Below are 13,160 nucleotides of genomic sequence, written 5' to 3'. Positions count from 1 at the left end.
TGCTACCTATCTCGTGCCTAGAGCGAGCTCCTGGGAACTTCCCAAGCTCCGGCAGCTAGTGCCTGAAGTGCTGCAGAGTCTGCTCTGGTCAGCGAGTCTCCTCCAGACGTCAGGAAGTTTGAGAGGCTGCATCAATGGAGGAAAGGTATCCCACTCCTACGTGTAATATGCATGTGCACGTGCACACACTTCTTTGTTTCTTTCCTTCTTTCTTCCCATGCATGCATACACACACCCACCCAGGTTTTAGAACACCTATGTATCTTGCTAGCTAGCTAGCTATATGGGCATTCATGCGCACACATACGCAGAATAAGCACGTGGAGGTTTTACAACTCCTGTCGGTCTGTCTACATACACAAGTTTGAAAACTATCCGCCTATAAGCACACAGACACATACAGGTTTTAGAACATCTATCTAGCTACACACACACACACACACAGGTTTTAGAAAACTCCTATCTAGCTAGCTATCTGTACACACACACATGCGTGCACATACGCATACATACACAGGTTTTACAACTCGCATCTGTCTACATACACATTTGAGAACTATTTATCCATCTACATGTACACACACATACATACGTTTTAAAACTCCTAGCTAGCTAGCTATCTGTATGTAGGTGTACACACACACACACAAACACACGTTCTAAAACCTCTCAGCAGTCAGATTCGGAGCCATATGGGGAGTTTGTAGCTCTTCCTAGGGCAGACTGGGAAGAAGGGCAGGCCTAGAGTGAGTGCAAAGAGGAAAGGCACAGGACTGAAAGTCAAACCACGCAACAAATTATTAGCAGAATTCATTGTTGAAATGGTTTCAGCCTCCCTTGGTTATGTGGTGCTTTGTTTGGTCAGCAGGCAAAAGGCTACTGGCTTCTGAGTAAATTTCAAAAATATTTTTTTCTAGCGTTGGGGAACAAGCTTTTACTTAGCCCACTGTGCCTGTCAGAGAAGTGTCATTTGTATTTGTTTTCCATCAACATGTAAAGGCTCCAAAGACTGTTTCATTGCAGATATGGAACTGGCTTTAGAAATGTGTTCAACTAATACAAGAGAGGTAGTAAACCTAATATGAGAGAGGTCTGTTGCCTAACTACCAGGTGTTAGTCTGAAGTCAGGCATTGGATAAAGTAAGCCCCCCTGCTTACAAAATTATGCTATGCATCTCTGATTTCATCTACAAGGTACAAATCTACCCTGACTTCTGTTCAACTAATCTGGGCATTTCGAGGATTTATAAGGCTCCTAACTTCCTTTAATGACATTCTGCCTGAGTGGACAGGAGAAACACAGTTGACCCTGCCGTTCACTGTAAACAGAGCAAAGGGGTACTGGGACCATGAGGGTACCAAATTAGATGGTTAAAATCACAGCAAAGCCTTGCCTCTACAGCTGCTCAATAAAACGAAAGAGGTGGCTGCTCCCTCTTGTGGTGTTTGGTTGCAATGGCATCAAGAGTGAGAGTGGGGAAGGCTGTTAACCTAGACTACTTTGAAATGTATTTGTCATGTTTTACCATGGCATTTGAATAATAAAATTATATGAGACCCGCTATCAGTATCAGTTTCTGAATACAGATGATGCATTTCTTGCAGGGCAGTACACAAAAATAACATAGCTTCTGTCCCCAGAGAGGTTGCAACTTAAAAAAAGCAGCCAGAGAGAAAAAATCCAGAGGACTTAAAAGTTTGAGAGGACTTAAAAAAAAATCACCTCTTAAGTGCCTAGCTTCAGAGGGTCTCACAAAAGTCTAAAAGCTATTCCTACTCCTTTTGTTATTGGGGTTATTTTTATTTTATTGTGGGCAAGCCAAGCCAAATGTAAAGTTTTGTGTTTCATTCTGAAGGTGAAAGAGCTTTAAAATAGTTCTAGTCTTGCACAGAAACAAATTCTACTGATGTGGGCAAATTGTTAACGATGCTTTCTTGCTTGTGCATCCATGTTGCGAGGCTGATATTCTAATGTTCTTGTGGTAAGTCGTCATTGCAGAGATTAACTTGGCCTCTCATGAATTTGGAGGCAATTTTATAGAGGACTTCAAACATTAGGACTGAATCTTTGAACAGTCACCCAGTATTAACTAGGGAGCTCAGGGTGATAAATTCTAGGGACTATGTTGCTAGGTAAGCAGGTTGCTGAATTCTCAGCCATCTGAATCTTTTCACGAAACATTCCCTGGTATAATTATTTATGCTAGAGGTTACAAGTGTAGGTCACTGTGGTGGAGCCTCTTAGCCACTGCAGATGGAAGTGAAATTTTAACAGCCCTAGTTAGCTGGGTGGCTAAGAGCAATGATTACCATGATCAACAGTTTTGGTGTTCTTTATCTTGATAATGCAAAGACAGACATCTTAACCAGAGAGGATAGCAATTTTTTCATAGTGCATTCTGTCAATTCTCATATTAACACCATCTCTCTTGGGTTTGTCCTTAGCCAGCTGCTCTTCACTCAGGTGCTGATCTTTCCCAGACACTGAGGCCCTTGTTTATCAGCACGAATGATGATAGTTCTGCTGGTATGAATATCAGCTGGGAAACAGCACCATCTGAACAGTGGACAAGCGATAGGAATAGAAGTTGCCAGCTTCTCTGCTAGTCAGCTCAGAAACATGAAGTTAGATGCTGGGACTGGAATTAAAATGGTTAATTGTTTTGAGCAAAAATGTAAATACTAACCAGCTTTCTGAATGTTTTAGGGTGGGCTCCATAGTCCTTTCTTGAAAGGAGAAAGCTTTCATTATCTGTCAGTTGAACCAGATGGATGTTTTTGGTAAATGACCTGATTGTGAACACAGCATTTGACTTAAGCACAGCTTTTAGTACTGTTGACCACTCTATCCTCCACTGCTGCCTCTGTGGTTACACAGATATATGGCTTTTCTCCTGTTATAGTTCTGCATTTTGCTTTCAGATGACTGCTTCTAAGTTTCATAAATACACTTTTAAGTCTGTGACAAGATCCCTCCTCTGTGAAGTATCAAAAAGCTTAGTTCTCTGTTTTTTACCTTTTTTCTCCATCTTCCTGCCCCCAATTTCTCTCTGCTGTTTTTACCTTCAGTTTTTAATTACCAGCTCTATATTGATGATACCCAACTGCCCATAATTTTCACTGGCTTTGTTGACTTCACTCTGCCTACACTTCTGTAGTCTCAAACACAGCTTGTGATGCCCACCCCCCCAGCTCCCTTAATTCTATTTATATCAAAGGCAGGTTTTTTTCCCTGAAAACACTTCTATCTGAAAAGGCAAATCCCTCTTAGTTTCCTTCTTGACTCAGAGTTAGTCTGTGCTACAGAGACATTGCCAGTATCAGCAAATATACCTACTGTAGATGCAGCGTATACCAGCAAAAGGAATTTGGTACTGTATAGTGAAATGATTTCCTTGAATGACAGAATAAGTCCTACAGCCAAAAGGACTCTTTTACCCATACAAGTTGCCTCTAAGAGATAGCAGGGAATGCCAGCATAACTGTCTCAGAGTATGATTCTTGCTAACATAGTTATGACATCAACATTTTGGAGTATAGACCTAGTCTTAAGAGCATGGACTTCTACTGTCAACGTCAGAATTATCCTTTAGCATTAATTCACCCCCTCTTTGCACAACTTATACCTTTAAAATACGGCTATTACCACCTCCGAGACTTGAATTTGGACCACTCTAAATCCAAGTTTACAACATTGCTCACATGTATCATTGTACCTCAGTATTCCCCTTGGAGAAAGCCTTATTCATGTTTTTATCTCCTCAAGTATTGCAGTTCTCTTCTTTAAGGTATCTCAAAATCCCCACTGTCAGGACTCCAGCATGTGAAAAAGGAAGCTACTTACCTTTTTACAGAAGATGCATCAAGAACAATTTTCATACCAGTTCTTCTTAAAAAATGTCTATTGGCTCACTCATATCAAGATCTAGATGTCAACTACCATCCTTGATTACTAGACTCTTCATTGTCCTACTCCATTTTGGACCTTAACATTGCCTCTTAGCCTATCTACAGCCTATTTTTATATTTTTCCAATTTTGCTTTTGCAACTCCAAGCATCAGGAATGTATTTATTTATTTATTTATTTATTGTTTCTTCCCCCCTTGTAAATTAAACTTAAGATTTGTAAAAGTACTCCAGATTTTTACTTTTTTTTTGTACCAGTTAATTGTAACGGAAGCTACAAATCCTGACCTCTCTCTCTCTCTCTCTTTAAATCTTATTGAGATTTCTTCTTATTCTTGTTTCTTCATTTCCCCCTCTTTTTATTTGCTTTCTGACTAAACACTTTACATTTTAAATTGCTAAAATTTGTTGCATGTGTTTAGATGCCCATTTTTTCCTTGAATATTATCTACTACCTTATTGTTTAATTCTGCAAATTATGTTGCAGACTTTAGTAAAGATGCTATTCAAAAATAAAACTGTATGGTATTTTCCCTGTGAAAATGCTGACCAGACTACAATCTGCACATCTAAAGCTGAAGAGAAATGTGATGTTTTACTGGACAACATGTCAGAACACAGTAAGTGTTATAACCATAGCCTAAGATGTTTACAGTAAAAGCAAAAGGACCAGACATCTTAATCAATACAGCAGAATTCAATGTCCTGGATAAATATTGTTGGCAAAAAAAAAAAGAATCAAAGCTTGCTTTAAATTGCACTCCTTCCAATCAATGCAGCCATTGGTGTGTTAAGTAGCGAGGCAGCCTCTTGCTTTATTCTTGAAGCACAGTTGTGTAACAAGCGCCTGCTTTAATTTCCCATTAATAAAATGATAAAGTTATTAATATGAGGACACATTACAATCTTATTTACAGTATTGTGACTGACACAATGTAGCATTCATAGCAGTACACCCAGAGGCCCTGATTGCTCAGGCAAATTTGGTTTTTCATCTGAAGAGGCAGCTATATACACTGTTTGTAAAAGCATCTTTTCTTCAGGCAGTATGCCAGTCATTACAGTTAAAAAGAAACCAACAGAAGAACCCCTCAGGATTTTAACTGGTCTTACTAAAAATCTTTTTTTCTTATCCATTGCTCAAGTTCTCATCTCTTGAGAGAGCTTTGTCAGCACTCTATATATGAGGAGCCTCCCATGGTAAGGTCTTAACTTCTAATATAAAATCCACCTAGGAAAAAATCTTTCCTTTTTTTGAGTAAGGCCACTTACGCATTGCTTATGTAGCATAAAGCAGCACAAAAGGATATAATTCCCATGTGTTTTACCTTTGAAAGAACTTCAAATCTGTCCCTATACCATGCCCCAATCTATGAAACAGATTCTGATGCAGAATCACAACTACTTTAACATCTTAAAGACCCTATAATTATGGCAGCCTGGCCTGCACGTGTGTTTTAGGCAGTACCATTTTTTCTAGAAGAAAGAAAACTAAATTACATTTCAAGGTAACTTGGGAATACTAAAGCAAAATATTGAAATGCTGGGAAAGTTTTTTGTTAAAAAGCCTAATTTCAATTTAACAAAAATTAACAAAACATTTTCAAGTATCTCTTTTGCCTATGCAATTTGATACATTGTCCTGGCAAGATTCTGGCTGAGCAGAAAAGTATTTAACTCTACTGCAAAAGAGTTAAATATATGTTCCTTTGATATAATAAGAAACTAGGTACTCCACGACTTATTATAGACGAAGATCTAATGCTACAGGAAGCCCGCAGTTCAGAAGGGGGCCTTGGACCCAGTCAATTAAGGGCTTTAAGAGTTCAAGTTCAATTCCATAATCTGTTGAAGTGTTGCTCATGATTACTGGGCTACACAAACTAGTATATTATGGCTCCTGAATACTGGGTTGCATACACAAGATCCATCACCATCAAATTTGCAAAGGTATTTCTAATGAAGCATCAATGTAAATTGCAGAATAGACTGGATGCAAGCATTTCTACCCCTTAAGCATAGTAATCTTGCTCTGAGTAGGGTTAGTTGACATGGCACAGCAGTTCGTGTAATTAATCAGTGCAACTGCATGAGTTCTAGAAAATTCTTACAAGCATTGCAAGTATAGAAACTTAGAAAAGTAGGGTTGGAAGGGCCTTCAGGAGAACATCTAGTCCAACCCCCTGCTCAAAGCAGGACCATCCCCAACTAGATCATCCCAGCCAAGGATTTGTCTAGCCGGGGCTTAAAATCCTCCAAGGATGGAGATTCCACCACCTCTCTGGCTAACCTGTTCCAGTGTTTTACTACCCTCCTAGTGACAAAATTTTTCCTAATATCAAACCTAAACTTCCCTTGCTGCAACTTGAGACCATTGCTCCCTGTTCTGTCACTTGCCACCACTGAGAACAGTCTAGCTCAGCAGTTCCCAATCTGTGGTACATGTACCACCAGTGGTACACAGACAACTCGTCAGTGGTATGCAGCAGCAGCAGGCGGGGGTGCTCAGGGCACTCATGCCTGATGCAGGCACCCAGTGGGATGCAGCTCACTCCAGCCAGTGCTGCACATCGCAGTGAGAGGCGCAGCCCCTCCTGGGCCATCAGTATCGCCAGTGATACTTGCACGCATGTGAAGCTCTTGCATTTGCCAGGCATTGGAAGGAAGCCCCATGCACTGGAGCCAGCTGCCTGGTGCGGGGCATCCCTGGGGGGCTTCCTCCCTGTGCTCAGCAAGTGCAGGGAATGCTGGCAATACATACTGCCTGGCAGAGGAAACACCCCTCACCATGATGTGCAGCTGTGGCTGGAGCTGTGCCCTGCCAAGTGCCCTGAGCACCCCTGTCTGCTGCTGTGCCACACCCTCCTTCACACCCCACAAACCCCACACACCCACACCCTGCCCCCACAACCTGCCACATATACACAACCTCCCAATCCTATGCTCCCTCACACACACAGCCACACCCCTTCACAACCCTCCCCCCACTCCCTACCATACACACACACCCACACCCCACCTGGTGGTACCTAAGGTTGTTTCATTTTAAATTGGTGGTGCACAACTGTCAGTGTTTGGGAACCTCTGGTCTAGTTCCATCCTCTTTGTAACTCCCCTTCAGGTAACTGAAGGCTGCTATTAAATCCCCTCCCAGTCTTCTCTTCTCCAGACTAAATAAGATCAGTTCCCTCAGCCTTTCCTCAGAAGTCAAATGCTCCAGGCCACAAATCACTTTCGTTACCCTCCACTGGACTCTCTCCAATTTGTCCACATCCTTTTTGTAGTGGTGGCCCCAAAACTGGACACAGTACTCCAGATGTGGCCTCACCAATGCTGAATAGAGGGGAATAATCACTTCCTTTGACCTGCTGGCAACACACCTACTGATGCAGCCCAGGATGCCATTAGTCTCCTTTGCAACAACAACACACTGTTGGCTTATATTTAGGGCCCTGAGAAAATTGCAGACGTCTTGTACATTTGTGGCACATGCATGGGTAAACTATCGTTTTACATGGAATATTTGCGGAACTACCATTGATCTTGGCAAATGGGTCCTCATAGTTCCATGAATATTCTGTGAAAAATGAGACTTCACCCACGCACGTGCCACATGTACCATAAGCAGTGGGGGAAAATATTATTGGGGGGGCTGAGCCTGGCCTGACCCCTGCCACTCCCTCCTGCAGGGCCAGCACACTGAATGCCACCATGCACTGCAGGACGGTGGTGCCACGGTGCTGCTGCTGTTGCCAGCGGCAGCAAAAAATTTTGGAGGGCTCAGCCCCATTAGCTCCCCCCACCCCAACAGTCCCCAAGCCCTGGCCCTCCAAACCCCCTCCCCCTATATACTACTTTCATCCAGCTGCCTGGCTGCATCCTGGCCATGTCCTCAGGAGCCGTTTGCAGGCTGGAAGGCTGTGAAAGCCCAGGTGTCTTCTTGCAGACTGGCATGTTGCCAGTCTGCAAAGGGAAACCTGTGCTTTTGCACATTTTTCTGGCACAGGCTCACAACCCTTAAAAATTGCAGTTTGGGGCTAATTTCATGGTGACCACGACATCGCAATGTTCTTGGGGCCCCATTCATATTCCGTTTATTGTCCACTGTAACCCCCAGGTCCCTTTCTGCAGAGATTTCTTTTGGCCCAATCCTCCAATTTGTCTAGGTCACTCTGAATCCTAGCCCTACCCTCCAGCATATCTACTACTCTTCATAGCTTGGTGCCATCTGCAAACTTGCTGAGCATGCACTCTATGCCATCTTCCAGGTCATTGATGAAGAAATTGGACAAAAATGGCCCCAGGACTGACCCTGGGGCACTCCACTTGATACCAGCTGCCAACTAGACATCAAGCCATTGATTACTACCCTCTAAGCCCAACGCTCCAGCCAGTTTTCTATCCACCTTACAATCTATTCATTCAGCCCATACTTCCTTAGCTTGCCTGAGAGAATTTTGTGGGAGACAATATTCAAAAGCCTTGCTAAACTCAAGACCAACCACATCCACAGAGTCAGTCATCTTGTCATAGAAGGCAATCAGGTTGGTCAGGCATGACTAACCCTTGGTGACTCCATGCTGACTGTTCCTAATCACCTTTTCCTCCACCCAGTGCTAAGAACTTCATGGAGTACGTAAGGCCAGAGGGACCGTATTTTCTGTATTTCACCCATCCATTAACTCAAATAACATGTCTAAATGAATTAGTCAAATAACTTGTCTGGAATCATCTTTTCCAGAAAGGCACCCAACTTTGGTCTGAAGCACCAAGAGATGGAGAATCTACCACTTCCATTGAACTTACTGTTAAAAAAATGTTTTTTTTGGGCTTCAGCCTCCTGCTATTAGTTCCTGTTATGCCTGTCTGTCAGATTAGAGAATCCTCTAGTACTCAGTGGGCACATCTACACAATGTTTACTGCAGTTGCCCTAATTAGCTCCACAGTAAACATCTTGACATCAACATGTGCGGCCTGATTACACCACAGAAAATTAATAAACTCTGCAGCAGGCTAGTACTTGTATTTAGCATTTATTTACAAGTAGTAGCCTGCTGCAGAGCTTTTTCATGCACAATAATGCATGTGTGTATGGTGACCTAGCTGGCTGGGGCACAAGGGTGCCTCAGCCAGCCCCTCCACAGCACACTGAGCCAGGTTGGAGACTGAGGCTTCTCTGACCCAGCCCAATGTACTGCGGTCCCGGGTGCATGTGTAAATGCAATGCCTGGAAGCAGGAAACTCCCACATTAATATGCATGTGTAGATGTGCCCAGTATTAATTTCTCTCTTGATCTTCTGATAACTAAACAGATCAAGCTCTCAAGTCTCTCACTAAGACATTTTCTTCATCACTGAATCATTCAAACTCTTCTCTGTGCCCTCTATGGTATTTCAACATCCTTTCTTAAAAATATGTACTTTCTTTGTCTAACCAAAATTGTTTATAGAAGAAAAAGTCACATTTTTACCACAACATTGCAATAGGATAGGAGTGGGCAATTATTTGGGGTAGACAGCCATTTAAGGGGTTTTGATGAACTGTTGTGGGTAGGGCTGGGATCATGGGGTGGTGACAGTGCAGGGCTGGGGCCCAGAGCCTGGGGCAGAGATGCGATCCACTCCTGTAATGTCCCTGTGATGGGCACTGGTTCCGCAGGCAGGGATATGCAGGGAGTGGATCGCAGCTCTGCTCAAGACCCCAGCCCTGCACTGTCACTGTCCCAGGATCCTGGCCCAGGGCCCATCCCTTCAGCCCAGCCAAGTGTGCCCTGCCTGTGGGTGTCCCAGGCCAGCCTCCATGGAGACCCTGCCTGCTCAGTCCAGCACCCCTGGTGGGGCAGACAGACCAGGGTGCCCAGACATCTGGGTCAGGGCCAGTGGCTGTAGCTATACAGGCAGCAGCAGCCAGAAAAAAAACTAGTACTGCGGGCACTGGCATGTAGCTTCGTTTTGCCTTTTACTGCTGTGAAGCTGAGTCTGGCTGCTGCGCCAACCTGCCACATGCCCAGGGTGGTGTGACTGGCCGCAGGCACCACAATGCAGGCTGCCCCTCGTGCCTGGGCTGGGTGGGGCTGAGGAACCCACTGCAGGCCAGATAGAATTTCTTGGTGGACCGAATCTGGTCCAGGGGCTGTATTTTGCCCAGCACTACAATAGGAGCTCATGTTCAGTTGCTTGTCAGTAATGATCCCTAAAATCCTTTTGCAAATCACAGCTTTCCAGGACAGTCCCTCATTCTTTAGGAATGAAGAAGACAGGCCATACCTAGGTGTATAGATTGAAATTCTGCTCTTTTGGAATGCATTTTATACAAATGCTCCCAGGCTACCAAGAGAAACAGATTACTATCTTATCACCTTCTCCTTACACATACCATTTAGTCAATCTTTGTGCCACTGATAAATTTTATTGGCAGTGATCTTATATTTATTTCCAGACCACTACTTAAAATATTGAATAGCATACATCATGGAACCAGTTCTGCAGAACCTCTTTAGAAACATCCTCAAGCCAATGATTTCCCTTTGACAGATCTCATAAAAGCAGCTGGCAATGGTACAGCAATTGCTTAGGGTCACTGGTGAACTGTAGGCTCCCACCATTGATCTGTTTTGGCAACAGCATGGAGGCAATACTTAAATAGACATGATCCTATGAACTTGTCCGACATAGGAGAACGAAGCAGAACTTGCTGTGCCTTCTGCCCTTGGAGGTAACCTCCTAAAGTTTATACTTCATATCCTTTTATTTTGTAAACAAAAATGTAATTTGTGCAGTGGGGTGGACTCATAGCTTACTGACAAACTAAAAATAAATAAACCTCAGACAGCACATCAGTTTTGTTGTGCAGATGCAGTATCAGACACATCAACAGTATCATGCAACTTGTTTTGTAGTAAGCACCAGGGCATTGGCATGTAGCTTCATTTTGTCTTTTACATGACAGTTGTTATTGAATAAGAGGGGCTAAGAAATGTTTAAAATAATATGTCTGACCAAAATGTGCAGGGCTGATCCACCTGCACTTTGTAGGTATCAGGAAAGGCAGGGATGGGCAATTATTTGGACTAGAGGACCACTTAAGGAGTTTTGGTGAGCTGTTGCAGCCTAGGGCAGCAGCATCCCTCTGCCCCATGCTAGGTTAGCACCCAGCCCCCCTCGCCTGCCCCGTGACAGCTCATCCAAATTCCTTACATGGTAGATTACTAGGTCCGGGAGTGGATCAGTTCTGCCCATCTCTGGCCCTGCGCTATCACTGCCTGGCAATTCCATGGAAACCAGCCCAGGACCCCCACAGGCAGGGCATACTCAGCTGGGCAGATAGGAGGGGATGGGATGAGGCCACAGGCAGGTGGGTTGTGGTATCTGGGAGCAGGACAGGCAGGTGGGGCCAGGGCTGGGATCGTGGGGCAGCAAAAGCGCAGGGCCAGGGGCAGAGCCACGATCAGCTCCCCGTACGCCCCTGCAACAGGCACTGGGTCTGTAGGAAGGGGCATACGGGGACCAGTACCAGACCCCAGCCCCACACTGTCACTGCCTAACAATCCTGGCTCTGGCCCCGCTTGCCCATCCTACTCCCAGACACTGCTCCCCATTTGTCCGCAGCTCCATTCCATCTACCCAGCCAAGCACACCCGGCCCACAGGTGTTCCAGCCAGTCTCCGCAGAGACCCTGTCCACCCACTCCGTCTAGCACCTCTGGCGGTGGGTGTGGGGCAGACAGGTTGGGGTGCCCAGGCAGCAGGGCCAAGCCCAGCAGCAGGCAGGAGCCACTACTGCTGAGGCTGCCAGGAAGTGGTTGTGACAGGACCAGCTGCACACATCATAGCCTTGGCTGCCTGCCGTGGGCTGGGTAAAATCCCTTGGCAGGCCGGATCTGGCCCACGGACCATATTTTGCCCACCCATTACTTCAGGGAACAATAAGCAATGTCTTAACTTGGAGGGGCTGAAACAGAGACAAGGCTCAAAAGGGATGCTTTACCGGCTTCCTAGTAAGAGAGAATTTATGGCAGCTGGGATATGCAACATAAGCAGCTAATATGTTATTATGTAAAGAGCTTCAGGAAGAACATTAGAATCTATGGCTAGATTTTGATATCCTGATGCACAATTATGCATATTATTGATAATTATGTACATTATTCACAATTATTCCTACCACAATTCCTACTGACTTCAGGATACACTTGTGAGAAGTTTAGTGAGAGCATTAGAATGTGGCCACAGGGATATCAGAGAAGGTAATTTACAAGTAGTGCAAGAGGTAAGAATCTTGTGATAAAGAAAATGCATACCAGTCCCTTTAACTGCCTCTTACATACAGCATCAGCCAGGACACACTCTGACCACTACCTAGCCCTAATGAGGATGGCTATGTTTTCTCCCTGCAACAATTCTTAAGTATGAATGAAGTGCTAGCAGCAGATAAGGTTAGTTAGATAGGATGGTTGCAGTGGATGAGAAGAAATGAGGTAGCCACGGTATTCAAATATAGGAAAAAAGGGAACCACTACACATGGAAGTTTCACGCTTAATTTTAATTAAAAAAAAATCTAGAAAACATTACAAACTTGATTCTTTGGCAAATAATAATAACAATAATAAAACATCAGGAGGCTCTTGCGGCTCGAGTCACATACCTTAGAAAGGCATCAACTTGCTGACATCATGTTTGACAAGACGGTATAAAAAATTACAGCAGAAAATTCCAAGGCACTAAAACAACTTTTCATGCTCAAAGTCGTCTGTCCATAAGCATGTGTTTTTTGGGGACAAGGGACGAACTTAAGATAGAACATGTTTATCAATGATCTCACATCTAGTAGGGAGGGACAGAGAGTTGGACATGTTAGGAGACAAAGGAAACATCTCCTCTGCCACACTCTGAAATTCATTTGCAGATTTCCCTAAGCAGTGCTGCTTCTTGTTTGTCATGGGATGCTGGGAAAGAGATACATGTAGCCTGTTCTTTAAACTCACCTTTATAACGCAGAATCAGTCATGGTCATAATACTACTATGCTGGCTGATATCTCTATATCAACAGATCCGTAGTTCATTCTCCAAGCCATAGATTTTTGCCTTCAAGTTTCTTAGTTCTCCTTGAATTTTGCGAGTTCGCCTGTTGCCTTGGCGTACCTCATGCAGAATAGCAAGGTCTTGGTCTGGTCCAATATTCATGGTCACCTAGAGAGAAGGGGGGGGCAGATGAAAATACAGCTAGGAAAATTCTTTCTTGGAGTGTGATC

This window comes from Gavialis gangeticus, unplaced genomic scaffold (assembly GCF_001723915.1).
Source record: "Gavialis gangeticus isolate Ggan-Ray unplaced genomic scaffold, GavGan_comp1, whole genome shotgun sequence".
NCBI lineage: Eukaryota > Metazoa > Chordata > Crocodylia > Gavialidae > Gavialis > Gavialis gangeticus.
The sequence above is the reverse complement of the archived record's forward strand: the minus strand, read 5'-3'. Positions refer to the sequence as shown.